We start from the raw sequence: 23077 nt of genomic DNA on the forward strand, positions 1-23077 counted from the left end.
TACGCCTTGGATGCTGTAGTGGGAGGAGATTTCCTTCACTGTGATGGGGATCAAGCTTTTAACGCCATAAAAAAATTGGTTACATCATCTAGCTCCGCTAATAATTTTGATTCATCTTATGCTAGCATTCATGATAGATTAAACACTCTCGAAACAAATATATCTTGTTTAAAAGAAGGGTACAACCAGATTCGCGAATATTATGATTATGTACCAGTAAGCTTTGAACCTTCAATGTGGGTGCCTACTATTAATGTTGCTATTTGTGGTGAAATTTTTTATGCCCGTTTGTGATATTATGTCCGAGTTCCGCCTTATGCCTAAGAGTATTTATGAATCTTTGACACTTTGGGAACTTGCTGAAGGAGGAGAAGGAATAACTCTTGCGATAACTCGTTATAATTCCTAAGGGAATAGCTGAAGGCGTGTTCACAACCTTTCTTGGAAGAACGGTATCCACTGATTATCTCGTTGTTGAATGTGTAGGGACAGGACAAATCACACTTGGAAGATCCCTGCTGAAACTCGTGGGAGCAATCATAGATGTGGGAAAAGACACTCTAAATTTTACCTCTACACCCGGATGCGGTCATGTATTCCCTAAACCAAAGAGTAAGAAGGGTAGGCGCAAAGCCCCTGGTAAGAATGTTAATGCTTCATCTCTTGATAATACTTGATTCACACTATCTGCGCCTAGCTGAAAGACGTTAAAAAAAGCGCTTATGGGAGACAACCCATTATTTTACTACAACACTTTTGTTTTATATTTGAGTCTTGGAAGTTGTTACTACTGTAGCAACCTCTCCTTACCTTTATTTTATTGCATTGTTGTGCCAAGTAAAGTCTTTGATAGTAATGTTGATACTAGATTTGGATTACTGCGCAGAAACAGATTTCTTACTGTCACGAAATTTAGCAGCCCCGTCTGTAGGTAACTCAGAAAATTCTGCCAATTTACGTGCGTGATCCTCAGATATGTACGCAACATTCATTCAATTTGAGATTTTTCATCTGAGCAAGTTAAGGGCCCCAGAAAAATTCGTCTTTACGGACTGTTCTGTTTTGACAGATTCTGCCTTTTATTTCGTATTGCCCATTTTGCTATGTTTGATGGATTTCTTTGTTCCATTAACTTTCACTAGCTTTGTGCAATGTCCAGAAGTGTTAAGAATGATTATGTCACCTCTGAATATATGAATTTTCAATTATGCACTAACCCTCTAATGAGCTTGTTTCTAGTTTGGTGTGGAGGAAGTTTTCAAGGGTCAAGAGAGGAGGATGATACAATATGATCAAGAAGAGTGAAAATTCTAAGCTTGGGGATGCCCCCGTGGTTCATCCCTGCATATTTCAAGAAGACTCAAGCGTCTAAGCTTGGGGATGCCCAAGGCATCCCCTTCTTCATCGACAACTTATCAGGTCACCTCTAGTGAAACTATATTTTTATTCAGTCACATCTTATGTACTTTACTTGGAGCGTCTGTTTGCTTTTGTTTTTGTTTTTGTTTGAATAAACTCGGATCCTAGCATTCTTTGTGTGAGAGAGAGACACGCTCCGCTATTGCATATGAACACATGTGTTCTTAGTGTTACTCTTATGTTCATGGCGAAGGTTGAAAACTGCTTCGTTCATTGTTATATGGTTGGAAACAGAAAATGCTTCATGTGGTAATTGGTATAATGTCTTGAATAATTTGATACTTGGCAATTGTTGTGCTCATATAGATCATGTTTAAGCTCTTGCATCATGTACTTTGCACCTATTAATGAAGAACTACATAGAGCTTGTTAAAATTTGGTTTGCATGATTGGTCTCTCTAAGTCTAGATATTTTACTGGTTAAGGTGTTTGAACAACAAGGAAGACAGTGTAGAGTCTTATAATGCTTGCAATATGTTTTATGTAAGTTTTGCTGTACCGGTTTATACTTGAGTTTGCTTCAAACAACCTTGCTAGCCTAAGCCTTGTATTGAGAGGGATTACTTCTCGTGCATCCAAATCCTTGAGCCAAAAACTATGCCATTTGTGTCCACCATACCTACCTACTACATGGTATTTCTCTGCCATTCCAAAGTACATTACTTGAGTGCTACCTTTAAAATTCTATTCTTTGTCTTTGCAATACATAGCTCATGGGAAAATAGCCTTAAAAACTATTGTGGTATTGAATATGTTGCTATGTATCTTATCTCTTATAAGTTGCTTGTTGAGCGGTAACCATGTTTCTGGGGACGCCATCAACTTTTATACCTTTGTTGAATATCATGTGAGTTGCTATGCATGTTCGTCTTGTCTGAAGTAAGGGCGATTTTCATGATCAAATGGTTTGAGTATGCATATTGTTAGAGAAGAACATTGGGCCGCTAACTAAAGCCATAAATCATGGTGGAAGTTTCAGTTTGGACACAAATCCTCAATCTCTTATGAGAATATTATCTATTGTTGAATGCTTAAGCATTAAAAAGAGGAGTCCATTATCTGTTGTCTATGTTGTCCCGGTATGGATGTCTAAGTTGAGAATAATCAAAAGCGAGAAATCCAATGCGAAATTTCTCCTTAGACCTCTGTACATGCGGCATAGAGGTACCCCTTTGTGACACTTGGTTGAAACATATGTATGCAATGATAATCCGTGTTAATCCAAGCTAATTAGGACAAGGTGCGGGCACTATTAGTATTCTATGCATGAGGCTTGCAACTTATAGGATGTCTTATAGATAACACATATGATTTATTACTACCGTTGACAAAATTGTTTCTATGTTTTCAAAATAAAAGCTCTAGCACAAAAATAGTAATCCATGCTTCCCTCTGCGAAGGGCCATTCTTTTACTTTATGTTGAGTCAGTTCACCTACTTCTTTCTATCTTAGAAGCAAACACTTGTGTCAACTGTGTGCATTGATTCTTACATGATTACCTATTGCACTTGTTATATTGCTTTATGTTAACAATTATCCATGAGATATACATGTTGAAGTTGAAAGTAACCGCTGAAACTTATATCTTCCTTTGTGTTGCTTCAAAGCTTTCTACTAAGAATTTATTGCTTTATGAGTTAACTCTTATGCAAGTCTTATTGATGCTTGTCTTGAAAGTACTATTCATGAAAAGTCTTTGCTATATGATTCAGTTGTTTAACCATTGTCTTCACCATTGCTTCGAATCGGTGCATTCATCTCATATGCTTTACAATAGTATTGATCAAGATTATGATAGCATGTCACTTCAGAAATTATCCTTGTTATCGTTTACCTACTCGAGGGCGAGTAGTAACTAAGCTTGGGGATGCTTGATACGTCTTAAATGTATCTATAATTTCTTATGTTCCATGCTACTTTTATGATGATACTCACATGTTTTATACATACTTTATGTCATTATTATGCATTTTCCGGCACTAACCTATTGACGAGATGCCGAAGAGCCGATTGTTGTTTTCTGCTGTTTTTGGTTTCAGAAATCCTACAAAGGAAATATTCTCGGAATTGGACGAAATCAACGCCCAGGGTCTTATTTTTCCACGAAGCTTCCAGAAGACCGGAGGGGATACGAAGTGGGGCCACGAGGGCCCGTACACATAGGGCGGCGCGGCCAGCAAGGGGCCCGCGCCGGCCTATGGTGTGGGGCCCCCGCGCCGCCTCCAACCCTACCCTTCCGCCTACTTAAAGCCTTCGTCGCGAAACCCCCTGTACCGAGAGCCACGATACGGAAAACCTTCCAGAGAAAACAGCCGCCGCCAATCCCATCTCGGGGGATTCAGGAGATCGCCTCCGGCACCCTGCCGGAGAGGGGAATCATCTCCCGGAGGACTCTTCATCGCCATGATCGCCTCCGGATTGATGTGTGAGTAGTTCACCCCTGGACTATGGGTCCATAGCAGTAGCTAGATGGTTGTCTTCTCCTCATTGTGCTATCATGTTAGATCTTGTGAGCTGCCTATCATGATCAAGATCATCTATTTGTAAGTCTACATGTTGTGTTTGTTGGGATCCGATGAATATGGAATAATATGTCAAGTTGATTATCAATCTATCATATATGTTGTTTATGTTCTTGCATGCTCTCCGTTGCTAGTAGAGGCTCTGGCCAAGTTGATACTTGTAACTCCAAGAGGGAGTATTTATGCTCGATAGTGGGTTCATGCCTCCATTGAATGCGGGACGGTGACGAGAAAGTTCTAAGGTTGTGGATGTGCTTGTTGCCACTAGGGATAAAACATCGATGCTTTGTCTAAGGATATTTGTGTTGATTACATTACGCACCATACTTAATGCAATTGTCTGTTGTTTGCAACTTAATACTGGAAGGGGTGCGGATGCTAACTCGAAGGTGGATTTTTTAGGCATAGATGCATGCTGGATAGCAGTCTATGTACTTTGTCGTAATGCCCTGATTAAATCTCATAGTAGTCATTGTGTCATGTATGTGCATTGTTATGCCCTCTCTATTTGTCAATTGCCCAACTGTAATTTGTTCACCCAACATGCTATTTATCTTATGGGAGAGACACCACTAGTGAACTGTGGACCCCGGTCCATTCTTTTACATCTGAAATGCAATCTACTGCAATACTTGTTCTTTACTATTCTTCGCAAACAAACATCATTTTCCACACCATACGGTTAATCCTTTGTTTACAGCAAGCCGGTGAGATTGACAACCTCACTGTTTCGTTGGGGCAAAGTACTTTGATTGTGTTGTGCAGGTTCCACGTTGGCGCCGGAATCCCTGGTGTTGCACCGCACTACACTCCGTCACCAACAACCTTCACGTGTTCCTTGACTCCTACTGGTTCGATAACCTTGGTTTCATACTGAGGGAAAACTTTCTGCTGTACGCATCACACCTTCCTCTTGGGGTTCCCAACGGACGTGTGTCAACTGCACGCATCACCTGTGCATTGGCATGTCCCGCATATCTGTGCAAAGCTTGGAAAGTTCGACAGTCCTTCTGAAGGTGACCCGACTGTCTTTTCCCTTCATTGTCAAGATAAAAATGCATCTTACACGGTCCGTTCGGAAGATCTCCGGGTGATATATTGTATGGCCTCTGGAACCTCGGCCTATTATTTTGCCTACTGGAGCTTGGCGCATCCCTGTGATCATTGCGCTGCTCGCTACCTCTTTGGTACTCCTCCCGATTATTTCCTCCACTACTTCCTCGGAAGCTATCCGCTACTTGGACGGGACCGTCGTAGTATGAGTACTGGCGAGAATATCGTCTCCTATTTTGATTATTACTTCTGTTGCGATCCTCCTCGGGTGACCTATGCCGTTTATTATGCACTTCGTCCTCTCCATCTGCCCAACGATTTGCTATGTCCATAAGCTCTGCTATTGTTCTCGGGTTGGATCGGCCCAAATCCTCGATTAGGTCTTTCCTTTGGATCCCCGCAACAAATGCATCGATTGCTCTTTCGTTGGATACATTTTCCGCCAAATTTTTTATGATGTTCCAACGATGGATGTACGTTCTCATTGGTTCACCATACTTTTGCTTGCAAGACCTTACTTGCTCTATGGACGCGGGTTTCTTGCACATGGAACGAAAGTTTTTCACGAACAAGTCTTCGAAGGTTTCCCAGCTGTCGATGGATCCCACTGGCAACTTTTTTTTATCCAGGATCTTGCGGCTCCACTAAGATGGACTTGGACGCTCTGCATGGCTGTTGCTCTGGTTCCACCCAATAGTTTTACTGTTTCCAGATAGTCGATTAGCTAATGTTCGGGATCTTGCAGACCGTCGAACTTTTTATAACCGTCTGGCAACTTGAAGCCAGAAGGGACCCGCGTTCTGCGAACTCGTCGAGTAAAGCAAGGGAGTCCACACATATCCTCTTCATCGACTTCTGGTGAGTGTCGCCTGGATCTATTTTCTTGTGCTCTGTCCACTCGATCTTGTGCCTCTGTATTTCTCGCCACGTCTGCTCATGAAGGATCTCGCGCCACCGTGGTGGGTCGAGGAATATTTCGCCTTGGACCACTTTCGGGTTGCGGTGTACTAGGATTTACGAACGCTGTTCCCATGACTCCAACTCCTGCCATGGCCATCCGATACAATGCTTCTCTCGGGTCACCTGCTGGTGGCCTTGATGCTAGTATATAAGCTTGAGCCGCCATGTACCCAGCTTCCGGTGTTTTGGGGATAATGTTCCGTCTTGTATCTATCGACATAAAGGACATGTCGAGGTTCTGGACCAGATGCTCCCGTTCATGCTCAGGTATATGCACCAGGCGAGACCTTCCCCTTGCGCGCGATGCTCTGTGATTGTCTTCCGAAGTCCCCGATTGTCGGCTTAGGTTAGCTCTTCGCGCGCTGGACGCAGAAGCTGCCGCTCTCCTTTGCTCAAGTGCGATTTTTTGTTTTTCGAGTTCTCGTCCAGCACGGGAGAGTTTATATTGATATGCTTGCAGCTCTTCGGCCGTGGCTATGGTACTCATCGGCTCTGTGCCATCCATGGCTCTTGATGCTCTGTCCCAAGCTGCTTGTGGAAGTTGCAACTTTTGGCGAGGTGTGGTTCCGATATACTTGGTTCCCAATCCTCGCGTGAGATCAGCGGGATCGATGTATGGATTTCCCAAATCATCGAAGGCCTCTGAAGTTTCATTTTCTTGGCGACTTGAGTCTCCAATTGCGCAGACTTGATGATATATTGTATCCTTATCTTCCTCTTCATGGTCGGTGACACCATCGTATAGATCGACGAAGACCTCCCGAATAGAAGTAGATCTGCCGATGAAATCGAAGCTGTCGACGCTCTCCGAGTCGCTGCTTATCTCTGAGTCTGCAGACGACCCGATGGACATGCTGCCGAAGATATCGGCGAGTTTTCCGCTTGAAGCGGGCTTGGTGAAGCTTGACGACGAGATTTCTTCGTTGCCTGATTCGAACGATGATGACGATCCCGAGAAATCCGAATCGACCACTGACGATCCCGAAGAGTTCGGTATCGTGAGACGATGCGATCCTTCTCTTCCGACACGGAAGTGGAAGCTCCCAAACGTCATCTCCATGGGCTCCTCCAGATATGCTGTTGGGGGGATGACCCCCGGTATGCCAAAGGTATGCCAAACCGGATGGTTTGAGCCATCCGGATACCGGTTTAATGTTCTTGCCGGAAGCCTGGTAGGAATTTGGGAAAGCAAGCTAGGCCGGTATCCCCAAGGGGGTATGCCGGAACCCGGTAAAGAAGATACCGGAAAGGAGAGCCTGTCGGCAAGACTGGTCAAAGATTCTCTCCAGTGCTAGAAGACAAAGATGAGCTAAGCAAAGTAACTTTAGACCAAGGGTCGACGATAAAGAGAAGGATGACGGTCAAAGAAGCCGGAGGACGTCGGCACCCCGATTAAAGAGGACTCCGGTGTCATCTATGATTAAAGTAGCTTTATAAAGTAGTTTGTCTAGTCAAAGATGCCATTAGGGTTCCTTCCGAGTGTAAGCCACCCTCTCCCCTATATAAGGAGAGGGAGTACGCCTCCTACGAGCGCGAGACCACGAGAATAGCTTGTACTCGAGAAACCTGTAACCATGTTGAAATCAATGAACATGATGATCTAGAGCGAGTTCTTCCTTGTGTCCTTCTTCTTCAACCTCGGCCCTGGCCAAGTTCTTGAGGAAACCATCCGGAAGTTCATCACACACTGATCACAAACCCTCCCCCGAATCCTCATACGTCCATTCGGCCCCAACTTAAGCCATCCTATGGCATCCGCTCGTTCACCACGACGACGGTTGGCGCCCACCGTGGGGCATGAAGTGGCGCATGCTTGGAATACACATTCGGGCGGGCCTCCTCGAGTTCGCCGGCGAGCGGACGGTGTACGCGCTTGTGCGGAGCTTCTACTCCATCGATTTCATCAACGACAACGCGGGCTGCTTCGCCAACGGCGGCATCTTCCCCAAGAACGGCCGCATCATCGAGTTCGGCAGCCACCGCATCTGCTTCGGCACCGTCCTCGTGCGCCGGCGCCTCTCGCCGGTGCTGGTGGCACCGGACCCGCCAAGATGGCTTTGTGCTGGTCGCGCCGCCGGCAGCATCGAGGTAATGATGACCGGTGTGGCTGGTGCAGGAAAGGAGGTTGCGGCTGAAGGAGCTGGTCGTGCGGTTTCGACCCGTGCGGCTAAGCCACCGCTGGAGCGCGACGCAGGCGCGGCGGGAGCATCTTCCGCACCACCGGCAACGCCTCTCCAAACGGCGATGAACGCGCCGGCAACCCCCATCGCGCGGAACATCGACCCGGCAGCGGCTCGAGGCGGAGCTGGAGGCGCAGCGCCTGAGGATACTCGAGAGCGGCAAAGACGTCGTCAAGGCGCAGCGCGAGCTGAACCTAACCGTACGTGAGTATAACGCTGCCCATGGCTTTGCTTCTGTTAGCGCTCATGCTGCTAGGATACCGGAAAACCGGCTTAAGGCTCGCAATCTAGATCGAGATTTGCGTAAGGAAGTTCTTACCGGCAAAAGTACCTCTGCATCTGTTAGCATTGTAGAGAAACCTAAGTACAGCAGTCCGGATAAAACCATAAAAGCTGCTAAGGCTGCTGTAGATTTGTGTGACTCGCTTACCGGAGAGGCTTTTGCAAAGCAACAAGAGCGTGTCAGAGAGCTCCTAGATGCTGTGGAGCAGCAGAACGCTGAGCAGCTGGCTAAGCTGAACAAGGCTATAGCCTTGAAATCCGCGCGTTCAACAAAGAATGCCGGAAGCAAGTCCCATGGGCAGGCCTCGTCCCCCATCCGGACAGAAGAAAAGAAAAAGAAGTGAACGCACGGCAGATGACTGTGTACGATCCGGTCCTTGCCGGTAAACAAAAAGCCGGGCAACACGATGCCGGTAGAAAAAGCCAAGGGGCAGAGCGAGGCTACGCCAAAGAAGGCTATGCCGGAAACAAACATGCCGGTAAACATGAAACCGGGCAAAACTATCCGGCTGCAAGGGCAGCGTATGATGAAGATGAGGAAGAGATGCCTCCACCAAGGTACCGGCAGCAAGGGCCGCGGCACCGGAACGTTACGATGAAGCCGATTCTAACGGACCGGCGAGCATACCGGAACCCTTTGGGAGAACGCTTGGGAGAGAGATACTTACCGGAACGGGATGCGAGGCACCGTCCGGATAGAGTGTACTTGTCGTAAATGATCGAGGAGGAAGGTCCTCCAGGTCCAAAGTGCTTTGGCCCAAGAATCATGAGAGAAAAAACACCGGTTCGCAACTTCACGTTGCCCCGTGACACAAAAACATACGATGGCACTACGAAGCCGGAAGATTGGCTCGCGGATTACGTGACCGCGGTATACGTCGCAGGCGGTGGAGGAACCGTAGCAGGAGGAGGAAACCGGCGTTGGGCCGTGAGGATCATACCATCATTTCTGGTTGGACCGGCAAGAATCTGGCTAAACAACTTGCCGGCAGGAAGCATAAATGGCTGGCTGGATTTTGAGGAGGCTTTTGTGAGCAATTTCAGCAGCACCTATCAGAGGCCAAACAGGCCGCAGCAACTTGCTCTGTGTGTGCAGCGCCCGAACGAAACAGGACCGGGATTATCTGGCCCGGTGGAACACCACAAGGAACTCTTGTGAAGGAGTAATCGAGGCACAAGCCATTGCTTGGTTTAGCAGTGGGTGCAAAAGAGGTTCGCCGCTGTGGCAAAAGCTGCAGCGGAACATGCCGACTACGTTGGCAGAGATGATACGTGTGGCGGATAACTATGCGTTGGGAGACCCAACGCAGCCGTGCAGTGCAACCTGAACCGGAACAGCTACGCCAAGAGCAACACCGGGACAACCGGAACAACAAGAGGAGGGAAGATTTCCCGGATCGAAGGTATGGCCCGCAGCAAGTTGCTGCAGTGCAGGAAGACTCTGATGCCAGCGGCAGCCAGAGGCAAAGAACCGGATCGCAGCCATGGGCGGGTCCAAAGAAACAGTGGGTGGAAAAGAAACCCTGGGTCCAGAAAAGAAACTGGCAAGAACCCGCAAAGTACACCATGGAAGCTGCCATGGACCAACCATGCCGGTGGCACACACCGAATCCGGCACACCCGTCAAACCATCTGACGAAGGATTGTACCTGGACCAAGTACTTGATGGAAAAGGGGGCGGTAAAAGATGCCCAAGGGCGAGGAGGCAATGCAATGATGCCACCACCGGACATGCCGCGGCAGCAACAGCCTACCGCCACCACCGCCGCTTACCGGGCCAAACGCTTTACCGGTGCAGCCAAACCGGCAGCAGTACTCGACAAGTTAACCGGGTGGAACAAGATGATAACCAGCTACCTCCACCGCCACCTTTAGGCCGGAATGTTTACGAAGACCCGCATCTGTGCTGTGTTGTTTTTGTCACTGAGCCGACAGACAGGCAAAGTATGCACCGCCGCTCCATGGAAGTAAATGCAGTGATGCCGGCAGTGCCCAAATACATGCAGTGGTCCAACCAGGAAATTGCTTGGTCGATCAAGGATCACCCCAAAATCATGCCGAATCCGGGTGGATATGCGCTTGTTGTGGACCCAATCATGAAAGGGCCGCAAACTCGAGTGAAGTTCAGCAAGGTGCTGATAGACAATGGCAGCAGCATCAACATCATGTACAAGCACACCATGCATACGCCGGGCATAACGGAAAACATGCTTCAGCCAACGCGCACAACGTTCCACGGGATCGTTCCGGGTTTGTCCCGCGCACCGGTTGGAAAAGTCCGGGTGGACGTGTCGTTTGGAGGACGTGACAATTGCCGGGTTGAGAACCCGGAGTTTGAGGTGGTGGACTTAGATAGTCCGTACCATGCTTTGTTGGGGAGACCGGCGCCGGCGGCCTTCATGGCCTCGACCCACACGGCGTATCTCAAGATGAAGATGCCGGCACCTCGTGGACCTCTCGACCGTGGTGGGAAACTACAAGATCTCGCTGGAAACAAGCGTCGCCGGATCGAACCTAGCGGAATCGCCGGTGATCGCGGAGGAAAAGAAAAGGATGCAAACAGCTCGTTGCGCCGGCTCGATCCTCACAGCTGAGCTTAGCGGCAATGAGTGCAAGTCCGAGCGCTCCGGCATTCAAGCCAACAAATGAAACAAAGGACATTGTGCTGGATCCGGCTACCCGGAGCGCACCGTTCGTATCGGTGCCGGCCTCGATCAAGCATAGGAAAGCGCGCTCGTCGCCTTCCTCCGTGAGAATCGGAATATCTTTGCCCGGTCAACTCGAAGATTTGGTAGGTGTTCCGAGGAGCTGGCTGAGCACTCCTTGAACGTTCGGAAAGATGCCAAGCCGGAGCGACAACCCTTGCGCCGGTTCGCTGAAGATAGAAGAAATATCATAGGAGAGGAGGTAACCAAACTGCTTATTGCCAAATTCATTGTGGAGGTCACGCACACAGAGTGGCTGGCCAATCCGGTGATGGTTGAAAAGAAGAAAGATGAGAACCTGGAGGCAAAAGCTCCGAAGGTGTGGCGCATGTGCATCGACTACACCAACCTCAACAAAGCTTGCCCAAGAGACCCTTTTCCTTTGCCACGAATCGATCAAGTGATTGATTCAACCGCTGGGTGTGAGTTGTTGTCCTTCCCGGATGCCTATTCCGGTTTCCACCGATTCCCTTGAAAAAGGAAGATCAAATAAAAACTGCGTTCATTACCCCGCACGGGGCTTATCGCTATATCACTATGCCTTTTGGTTTGCGCAACGCTGGTGCAACGTACCAGCGCTGTATGCAAAAATGCTTGTTTGATCAAATCGGAAAGAATGTGCAGGTGTATGTGGATGACATCGTGATAAAAACTAAGGTAAAAGATACCCTGATCGATGATCTCCGGCAAACATTTGATAACCTAAGAAGGTTCCGGATGAAACTCAATCCGGCAAAATGTACCTTCGGTGTTCCTGCCGGCAAGCTGCTGGGTTTCCTCGTCTCAAGCCGAGGCATCGAGGTCAATCCGGTTAAGATTAGGGCAATCGAAAGAATGACAATACCACAGGATCTGAAGGACATACAAAAGTTTACCGGAAGCTTAGCATCGCTAAGCCGGTTCATAAGCAGGTTAGGAGAAAAGGCCTTGCCGTTGTATGCTTTGATGAGAAAATCCGATAAGTTCTGTCCGGACCCCTCGAGCGTACGCAGCATTCAAGGAGCTGAAAACGATGTTAGCTACCGCGCCAATATTGGCTTCGCCGTTGGAAAGAGAACCGATGTTGTTATACATAGCAGCAACCAACCGGGTCGTGAGTGTTGTTGTGGTAGTAGAAAGAGAAGAGGAAGGAAAAACCGTCCAGAGGCCGGTATACTACCTGAGCGAGGTGCTCTCCCTCTCCAAGCAAAACTACCCGCACTTCCAGAAAATGACCTATGGTGTGTTTATGGCCGCCACAAAGCTCAAGCACTACTTCGAGGAACATCCTATGAAGGTGGTGAGTGAAGCACCCATCTCTGACATCATGTGCAACAAAGACGCCAGCGGCCGGATTGCGAAATGGGCGATCCAGATATCACCATACGTGCCGGTGTATGAAAGAAGAGATGCCATAAAGTCACAGGCTTTGGCTGATTTCCTCGTTGATTGGGCGGAGATGCAATACAAGCCGCCGGATCAGAAGATAGAGTACTGGAAAATGCACTTTGATGGATCCAAGCTCAAGGAGGGTCTAGGTGCCGGTGTGGTGCTTACTTCACCAAAAGGAGACCACCTCCGGTATGTTTTGCAAGTACATTTCAGGGCATCAAACAATGTCGCTGAATATGAAGCTTTGATCCATGGGCTTAAGGTCGCAAAAGAAATCGGTGCGCACCGGATCATTTGCTACGGCGATTCAGATCTTGTGGTACAGCAGGTGTTCCGGAGATTGGGATGCAAAAGATGCCAACATGGCCTCGTACCGGTTTCACGTGCAAAAGATTGCCGGATTCTTCGAAGGTTGTGAGTTTCACCATGTACCGCGTGCGTAAAATGAAGCCGCGGATGCTTTGTCCAAGATAGGCTCATCCCGACAAGAAATTCCTCCCGGAATAGCTTCGGCACACCCGAGAGTACCATCAATCAAGCCAAGTCCGTAGTCGGAATCAATTTTTGTACCGGAGTCACACATTGTGCCAATGGATATCGATGAAGGGAACCCGGGGACCTGCTCCGCGAACCCGGGACCTGTTCCGCAAGCTCGGGGACTGCCGTACCCATACCGGAAGAAATGATGCTCGGTGGATAGCATGGAGATAGATGCACCGGTGTTTTTGGTTCGAGAGATACCGTCATGGGCTAAACCTATTAAGGAATTCCTAATCAACGGCACCTTGCCGGCTGACGAAAATGAATCAAGGAGAATCCAAAGAAGGTCCAAGGCATACACATTCATCAATGGTGAGGTGTACAAGAGAAGCGTTACCGGTGTCCTTCAAAGATGTGTGGAACCGGAAGAAGGGAAAGAGATGCTTGAGGAAATTCATCAAGGAGAATGCGGGCATCATGCCTCATCAAGGGCGCTGGTAGCAAAAGTGTTTCGGCATGGGTTTTACTGGCCCACTGCTTTGGAGAACGCTGAGGATTTGGTAAGAAAATGCAACGGCTGCCAGAGGTACGCCAAGCAAAATCATACCCCAGCGTCCGGTTTAAAGACAATACCGCTAACATGGCCGTTTGCTGTTTGGTGCCTTGACATGGTTGGCCCATTCAAAACTGCAAGGAGCAGCATGACTCACATCTTGGTCATGGTGGATAAGTTCACCAAATGGCTAGAAGTAAAACCTATCGCAAAGTGTGATGGGCATACAGCTGTGAAATTCTTGAAAGATGTCATCTTGCGGTATGGATACCCGCACAGCATCATCACTGACAATGGAACCAACTTTGCTCAAGGTGAGTTCAAAAGGTTTTGCGAGGATAAGAATATCCGGTTGGATTTGTGCTCGGTGGCACATCCACAAGGCAACGGCCAAGTGGAAAGAATGAATGCTTTGGTACTCTCCGGTATCAAACCCAGACTCATTGACGCCGTAGAAAGAGCACCGGGGTGTTGGCTTGATGAGATACCATCAGTGCTGTGGAGTATAAGAACAACCCCAAACCGGTCTACCGGATACACTCCGTTCTTCATGGTTTATGGAGCAGAAGCGGTCATACCAACCGACATTATTCATGATTCACCAAGGGTACAGCTCTATACCGAGCAAGAGGTCAAAGAGGCCAGAGAAAATGATGTGGACTTGCTAGAAGAAGCAAGAGAGCTGGCTTTGGCAAGAACAGCCATTTACCAGCAAAACCTCAGACGCTATCATGACCGGAAGGTTAATCCAAGAGTTTTCCGGGAAGGAGATCTTGTGCTTCGCCTAGTGCAGCGCACTGAAGGCCGGCATAAGCTCTTGCCACCTTGGGAAGGTCCCTTCATTGTAAGCAAGGTGCTTCACAATGATGCATACTACCTAATTGATGCACAGGAGTGGAAAGAAGGAAAGGCGGACAAGTCCGGAGAAGAGAGCAAGCGTCCATGGAACATAGCTCTGTTGCGTCCTTTCTACTCTTGAAGTGGTGGTGTAAGAAGTTCCTTTTTTATACCTTATATGCTATGAATAAAAGATGCCGGAACACTGAATGAGTCTCGGGGCCTACCCCAATAAGATTGCATGTAACTTGTCTATTTTTTCAGTTTACCGGTTGCTTATTGAATGTTTTATCTTTCCGGTTTAGTAGTGTGCTAAATCCTACCGGAGTCTTCGACTCGCTGCTGTCCGCAAACCGGCTTCATGGCAAGCAAGATAAACCGGTAGGGGATAAGCACATGAACTGCAAGAAGGGAAAACAAGAAAGAACAATCCGGAAAATCTAACTAACCCCGGCTAAACCGGTTTTTTGCAAAATTTCAAAGTTATTTCTAAGTTCAAGAAGATGTTTGTTTGGTGAAAGAACCTTGTGCTCATACGCCAAAGAACGCCCAGAGAAGGCGAGCAGAGCCAAGGCAAAAGAACCAAGTACGCATCAAATTGGATGCGGAAACAATTGGGAAATCTTTGCGGTACAGGATAAAAGCAAAACCAAAAGCAAATGTGCTAAAGCAAACTTAAGATAATTAGCTACCGGTATAACTTACCGGCAGAAAATGTTGTACCACAACCAAAAGCAAGTTTAAAGTCTTACATCATAAGCCCCGGCATACCGGGGCAGAATTTAACAAACATTGTTTTGAGACAAGCAGGGCTAACAGGTAAGTCACAGGCAAACATATGATGAAGGTCATCAAGCAGCAGGGGCGTCGGGTGGAGCAGCACCGGCCTCGGCATCTTCAAGGGGAGCAGCGCTGGCTTCGGGAGCTTCCGGCGGCACGTCCTCAGCAGCCTCATCTTCATCTCCCTCGTCTTCTTCTTCCTCATCGCTGAGGTAGTCCTTGACGCCAGGAGGGGGAGGGATGAAGGTGCGGACTTCGGCATACTCAGCAAGCCGGTATGCCCGGTCCTGCCGCTTCGCGGTAAGCGCCGGATCCGTGTCCGTAGGAGCATCTGCGCGCACGCCTTGGAGAGCATCAAGATCCAGAGCAGGGTACCATGAGCACGCGGAGCGCAGGCGCGTGTCGGCTCCAAGCACGAGCCGCGGAGCATTGCCACTCACGGATCCGGTGCCCGCATCTTTGAGCCGGTTGGCGGTGAGCGTGATGTTCTCCGGCAGCTCCTCCTCAGTGCCACAGCACCTTGAAGATTTGGATGGCGGCAGTTGGCAGGTCGGCAAGAAGCCGGTCGACGCAGCGCATGTGTTGAACCCGCGCTGAGAGGGCGACAAGATAGTCGTACCCATCCCAGTGCGCGTCCATATTGGGAAATTCCCGCGCAATCCGATCCTCCCTCACCTTCTTCACGGCATAGACCTGAGATTCCGGGAAATGCTCTGAAGAAGAGACAAGAGAAAAGCATAAGCATGAAATACCGGAAGAAAATATGTCGGAAGAAGCAAGGAACAAAGATGCATTTTCAAAAAGAAGACAGCTTATAAGCGAAAAAAGGGGCAAGGCAGGAGCTTACGGAGAGCGAGCGCATCTATCTTCATAACCAACCGATCGTATTCCCGGTGATCGGTGGTCATGGTCTCAATGAGACGCTCCGCTGCTTTCCGCGCCTTCCTCTCCTCATCTAGCTCTGCCGTCGAACGGTGTTGGAGTTCGTGGAATCATCCACAACCTCCGCCAACCTGGCCTCGACTGCAACCTGGGCGTCCTTCATGGCTTGATCATGCCGGAGCGCGGCCTGTATGGCCTGTTCCTTAAGCTCCCCCAAGGCGGTCTTCTGGGCCTCCAGCGCCTCGTTGTGCTCCTTGAGGAGCTGCTCCTTCTCGCCTAGGTACCGGAAAGAAAAGTCTTAGCAAGCAACACTAGAAAGGAAAGTTAGCAGAAAAAGAAAGGATGGTACCTTGAAGCTTGGCAACCTGGGCCTTCAGGGCCTCGAGGCTAGCTTCCGGAACAACTGTTAGACAAAAAATGCGCAGGTATCAAAGAAGGAAACATTCCGGTGAAAAGATGCCGGGGGAAAAAGAAACAATACCAACCTTGGCAGTGGCTGTGGGCTTCAGCAAGGTCCCGATGCTCCCACAGAAGCTCCTCAAAGAGTTGCTTCCGGGCGTCAGCAGTGCTCGTTCAAAGGAAGGTGGTTGTGAGAAAGAAAGAAACAAGGTTTTAACCCGAAACTCGGGACCGGCAGAGGCCGGTTTTGGCGCTAAGTTTTTAAGCTAAGTTTTGCGCTAAGAACAAGGTTCTTAACCCGAAACTCGGGGACTGGCAGTGTCGGTTTTGCGCTAAGTTTTTAAGCTAAGTTTTGCGCTAAGAACAAGGTTCTTAACCCGAAACTCGGGGACTGGCAATGCCGGTTTTGCGCTAAGTTTTAAGCTAAGTTTTGCGCTAAGAACAAGGTTCTTAACCCGAAACTCGGGGACTGGCAGTGCCGGTTTTGCGCTAAGTTTCTAAGATAAGTTTTGCACTAAAAGCTGCGCTCTCACCACAAAACTCGGGGACTGGGAAGATAGACAAGAGAGAAACCGGCACAAAACTAAAAAGATAGACAAGATCCGGAAAGAAAAGAAACCGGCATAGACAGAAATTATAAAAGAGAGTTAGTAAAACTTACCACCACATTGTTGGTAGCATCGTACTGTGCACTCGTCGAACTCTTTCATGGCGCGTTTAAGCCGAATGAAATGTTCTTCGCTGGACCGAGCCCCGGCAGGATCCGGTGCCGAAGGCGGTCCTTTCCCGGCCCGCGGGTTGAAGCAGAGATATCCGCCTCATTCCACTTCCGGGCATAGGGGAGAAGGTGCCCTGTGTCCTTTCCCGCGCGCTTCAGATCAACAATCCGGCCCAGAAGGCCGGTGGGCTTGTCCTGTGCGGCGAGGGCAGCAGGGCCGACGTGCAGCACCACGTCTCCCGAGCCGCCTGAGGTGGCGCCCTCCACAGCCTTGCCGCGGGAAGCCCCGGGCTTGAGGAACTTGGTGATCTTGGGGGTCCCGGACGGCGCCGGTTGCTTGGCCGCGGAAGGTCCTTGGCTGGGCGGCGGTGTCGGCATGGCCTCGGGAGCAGGAGGAACTACCGGCGCGGAAGTATCCGGCGCGGTGGGGGAAGAGCTAGGCTGTTTCTTCTTCTTCTTCGGGGAGGGGGAACCACAGGTTCCGCCCGCCCGGCATCGGTCCGGCCGGCGCCGATGTGGCCGGCGCCGGTATCTTGAGTCTCCGGAGGGGAAGTGAGGTCCTCCTCCGCGCGGTGATCCGGAGGTGTTGGGGCCGCGCGCCCCGAATCTTGTATTGCCTCCCGAAGGGGAGGCAGAGGTGTTGCCGGCACCAGATAGTACCGGACTTGAGTGAGGAGGAGGAGGAGTTGAAGTCCTCGCGGAGCCGGTGGAGCCGGAGGAGCCAAGCTCAAGCGCAGGGCTGAAAGAAAGGAAAAAGAGAACGAATTGGAAAAAGCAACCGGAGAAGAACCCGGTGGAAACAAAGAAAGTATAAGGAGGAACTAAAAACTTACCCGGAAGACATCGGCATCCGCCTCTGCTTGTAGCGCTTGGTGCCGACCTCCTTCCCTCCTATGACTTCAGTCCGAGGACGTTTGCCAGAGGGAGCATGGCTGGGGCCGGCGTCGGCGGGTGGGGGATCACTCCTCTGGCCTTCGGCCATGAGGTTATCCAAGAACTCATCCCCAGCCTCGGCTTGCAGAGGAGGCACATGCTCATGGACCTGTGGGTTGTTGTTGTCTGAGGGAATGTCTACAGAACGGAAAATAGCAAGAGAGCATAAGAAAACAAACAGAAAGGCTACCTCAAGTATGGTCAAATCATCAGACGAACCAGCTGGTTCCGGCGGAGACTTGCCGAGGCGGGAAGCTGGAGTCCGGCCCATCCTCAGATCCAGCCAATGAATGACAGGATCCGGATCGTACTTGTCCAGGGGCCTCTTCTGGGCAGGGCCTCGCCGGTCTGAATCAATCCGGGGGAAGCGAGCCTTGGCCTGAAAGCGAAGGAAGAAAGAAAGATTAGACACTAGTACAAAAGTTACCGGTAATACGACCTAAGCCGCATATCTTCTTACATCTTTGGACGGAGGATTCCTGGCGCTGAGAGGGCAAAGGCCCCACTCCCAGTCATCCGGCATGTCCGTTTGGCAGATTTGGCTTGCCTTTAGGACCACGTCCTTTTTGCTCAAGGCCAGGCCGGTGATCTTGGTGGGATCACCGGGGCCGTACATCTCACTAATCTTGTGAGCGCGCTCGCCGGAGGGGAAGCACCCGGCGGCCGATGAAGGTGCGAATGATATCGTCGGAGCAGATGTTGGTGTCCTTCATCAACCTCAAGCATGAAGCGCACCACCCGGTTCGTCTCGGCATGATCCGTGCCGGGGTTGTACTGCCAATTGGTCTTGGCGGGCGGCGCCGGGTTGAACGCCGGCAAGTTGATGAGGTCCTCGTCGCCCGCGTTCTTCACATAAAAGAACGTCGTCTGCCACAGCCGGCAGGACTCGAGACCATTGAACTTAAAAAAGGGGCTCCCTTGGCGGGAGCCGATGATGCAGGACCCGCATTGGACAGGGGGCTTGGGCTTAGGAATGTCCTTGCCCTGGACCGAGTTGATCCGGAGGGAGAAAAAGCGGGCAAACGTCTCTCGAGCGGGACGGATGCCGATGTAGCCCTCCATGAAGGCCACAAAGCAAGAAAGATAAAAAACGGCATTGCCGGGAAGGTGGTGAGGTTGGAGGCGATAGAAGTTAAGAAATTGACGAAAGAAATCAGAGGCGGGAAGGCCGAAGCCACGCTCAAAATGAGCAAGAAAAACAACGACTTCACCGGGTTCAAGCACCGGTTGGATCTCATTGCCTGGAGGCCGACAGATGACTCCTTCCGGAATCCTCCTGGACCGGTAGAGCCAGTCGATCTCATATTGGGTCACATCGGAACCTCTCCAGGCTCCGCGTGTCTTGTCCTTTCCGGAGGCCCGGCTAGATGTGCCGGCCTCCTGTTTCCGGCTGGATGTACGATCCATCCGGGCGAGGTCTTCGGTTAACCCGTCGGAGGTGCTGCTACCTTGGTTGCTAGAGGTGGCAGCGGGGAGAGACCCTTCGCTAGACATAAGGATCTAGGAGATGCCGAAATCTACCGAGAAACAGTTTCCCAAACGGACCCTCGCGCAAAGATCTACGAATAAGAAGAAAAGCAAAACAAAGAACGGATAAATACTCTACCGCCCCCAAGATCCGAAGTCCAAGAAAGAAAGGGGTAAAGGCGCATCGGGCCTAACCTGAGGCGGCGGAGTCACGGAGGAAGAAGTTCGCCGGAGGAACGGCAAGCCTGCGGCCAGCGAGGAAGTCCGCCGACGGCGAGGCGGAGAAGTTCTTGAAGAAGTACGAATGCGGCCGTACGCGGAGGGCGCGCCGCGCGAGGGCTCCCGCACGAGGAGGTCCGGCGGAACGGCGGCGTGAGTTCGCCGGCGACGGGCTCGAGCGAGCGGCGGCGCGACGGAGAACGGTGAAGGCACGGAGTCGAAGAGCACTGTGCGCGAGGAAGTGGAGAATGCGAGAAGAGGAAGAACGGGCGGCGGTTGCGCTTATAAAGAAGAAGGGGAGTGGGCTGAAAACCGCTGGGCCGTGGCGGTTCGCCTCGCGGCCCGCGGCGGTTCGCACCTTGGGCCGCCACGTGGCGAGGGAATACACGCAAAGAAATACGGAGCCACACGTAGGCGCACAGGGGATCCCGAAGAGGTAGTGGGATCAGCTGCGATGCATTAAATGAGCGCGCGGGAGTCGAAGGGAAGTGACCCCTGACACTGGCGCGTCAACCACAAGGCGCATGTCTCTCGCGAGCGCGGGGCCCGAGATATTCTCGACTTCGTCGAGGAAGTGTTAAATGATTAAGATACCGGAAGGCAAGATACCGGGGAATGACTTGCAAGGAAAAGATAAGGAAGATCCAGGCAAAGATGCCGGACCAGAGCTTAAAGCCGGATGGATCAAACCGGTATCCAAAGACATAAGAACTCGGCATGGTCCGTTGGATAGGATCCGCCGTACTATACCAAGCTTTCGGGGACTAATGTTGGGGGATGACCCCGGTATGCCAAAGGTATGCCAAACCGGATGGTTTGAGCCATCCGGATACCGGTTTAATGTTCTTGCCGTAAGCCCGGTAGGAATTTGGGAAAGCAAGCTAGGGCCGGTATCCCCAAGGGGGTATGCTCGGAACCCGGTAAAGAAGATACCGGAAAGGAGAGCTCGTCGGCAAGACTCGGTCAAAGATTCTCTCCAGTGCTAGAAGACAAAGATGAGCTAAGCAAAGTAACTTTAGACCAAGGGTCGACGATAAAGAGAAGGATGACGGTCAAAGAAGCCGGAGGACGTCAGCACCCTCGATTAAAGAGGACTCCGGTGTCATCTATGATTAAAGTAGCTTTATAAAGTAGTTTGTCTAGTCAAAGATGCCATTAGGGTTCCTTCCAAGTGTAAGCCACCCTCTCCCCTATATAAGGAGAGGGGGTACCGCCTCCTACGAGCGCGAGACCACGGAATAGCTTGTACCGAGAAACCCGTAACCATGTTGAAATCAATGAACTTGGTGATCTAGAGCGAGTTCTTCCTTGTGTCCTTCTTCTTCAACCTCTGGCCCTGGCCAAGTTCTTGAGGAAACCATCCGGAAGTTCATCACACCCGATCACAAACCCTCCCCCGAATCCTCATACGTCCATTCGGCCCCAACTTAAGCCATCCTATGGCATCTGCTCGTTCACCACGACGACATATGCATATGCATCCACACGGGTGGGAGGGTGAGGAACAAAATCAATGAGACCGGTTTTGATCTGTTTACCTCCGTCCATCACGTTGCTTGCTACCGAAGATGTTGACGATGTTGTCAAAGATGTTGATGATGCCATCGAGATCAGCTCCTTGTCGCCTCCAATCCCCACAGACGACGCCAATTGACAAGGTTCTAACTTGTCAATGCCTACAGATTGTAGTCTTGGGTTTCGCGAAAGTAGAGGGCAAGTAGATCTCGAAGGTTTCAGCCGAAAAGGTGCTCGACTGCTAAAAACTAGGGTTGAGTCGACAATGAGATTGATCCTTTCTTTGTCCCTCGACTCCCCCTTATATAGGAGGCGGAGCCGAGGGTTTCGTATTACACAAGTTACAAAACACCGGGGGACTCTTTGAGTTCGTCCCGTGAAGTTACAAGTCTCTTTATTCCTAATCTATCTCTATTTACCATATTCGATGCTTTAGTGAGCTTCCGGGCTTCATGAACTTCGGGTCGTGGGCCTTTAGTAAACTCCGGGTACCTTCTTCGGCTGGCCCATCCGGGATGCCTATGTCAGCGGGCGCGGAGGGAGAGGGCGAGCGCGGCGAAGAGGAAGGCCGGCTGCTGGCCTCCTTCGTCCGGTGCTCAGATGGTGCCTCTAGGGTCGGGGATGAAGCGGGGAGGAGATGCTCCGACCGACAGCGAAGGGAGCCAGGCCGGTGGCGGTAGGAAGTGCTCGGGTCAGGGGAATCAGCTGGGCAGAAGCTCAGGCGGCCAGGCGGTGGAGGCATGTGGATACCGTGATGATAGGTGGAGAGAGGAGAAGAAAAGCCGTTGGGGACATCCGGAGCCATCCAGAAACGCCACGCGTGGGGAGACAGAGATAGGTAAAGCGGTGCTACAACCACGTGGGGAATATGCTGCTATAGCCACCCAAGTAGTAAACCAACTAAATGCAACACTGAAACAGTAGAAAAGAGGAGGTACAAAAGAAACCCCAGAAGTTTCTAGAGGGCACCGAAATTGCACACATAAAAATCACTACGGAAATGAACCATAGATTGGCATACGTCTCAGCTGCAGGTTAATCGGAAAAAAATTCAAAATTAGGAAAAAAAGATATTTGTTAAGGTTTAGTATAGTAGTTATATTTGGAGTGATTTCTCTGCCCAGATGTTCATTCAATATCTGAAGGTTTGTAGGTTGATCGTCAATATCATACAACTAAATTTATTTGTAAAACAATATAAATATTTCCTATCGGGCTTCCAAGTTCTACTAACCAATTACTTGTGCTTAAAATATGTTTTTGCATTGTTTGTATTACTCACGACGTAGATTTGTTCTGAGAGTTGACATGACTTATAAAAGAGACATTTGGTTCTTTTGGTATGCAGTTCAAAGTGGGAGTCACAACACTTTAGAGGAAACAGTTGCCATGAAGCAACTTCTTTGGATTATTTGACATGGTAACATTATCCTGGAAATAAATAAAAACAATTTCATTTAATATCTACAATTTTAGAGAAGGCCCTAGCTCAAGATTTGACAATGATGTTTAAGGCCCATAAGAATCCTAGTTTCCTATGAATTCCAAAGTTACATGTTTGGCACAAGTGGTGTGAAACCATTAGAATATTATACCTGTTGCAAAGCACGAGCATTTAATTATGAATATCAAAATATTGTTTAGACTAATCAGAAAAGAAATATTTTTTTCAGTATACCTACATCCAAAAGGAGAGATTCTTGACTTGACAATTATGAACCACAACACATGTGTGAGACTTACCCCGAAAGGGTATTATCATGTTGTATTACATTATGATATCCCTGATTTATTTTGAATT

Source organism: Lolium rigidum, chromosome 3 (genome assembly GCF_022539505.1).
Source record: "Lolium rigidum isolate FL_2022 chromosome 3, APGP_CSIRO_Lrig_0.1, whole genome shotgun sequence".
In the NCBI taxonomy this organism is placed as follows: domain Eukaryota; kingdom Viridiplantae; phylum Streptophyta; class Magnoliopsida; order Poales; family Poaceae; genus Lolium; species Lolium rigidum.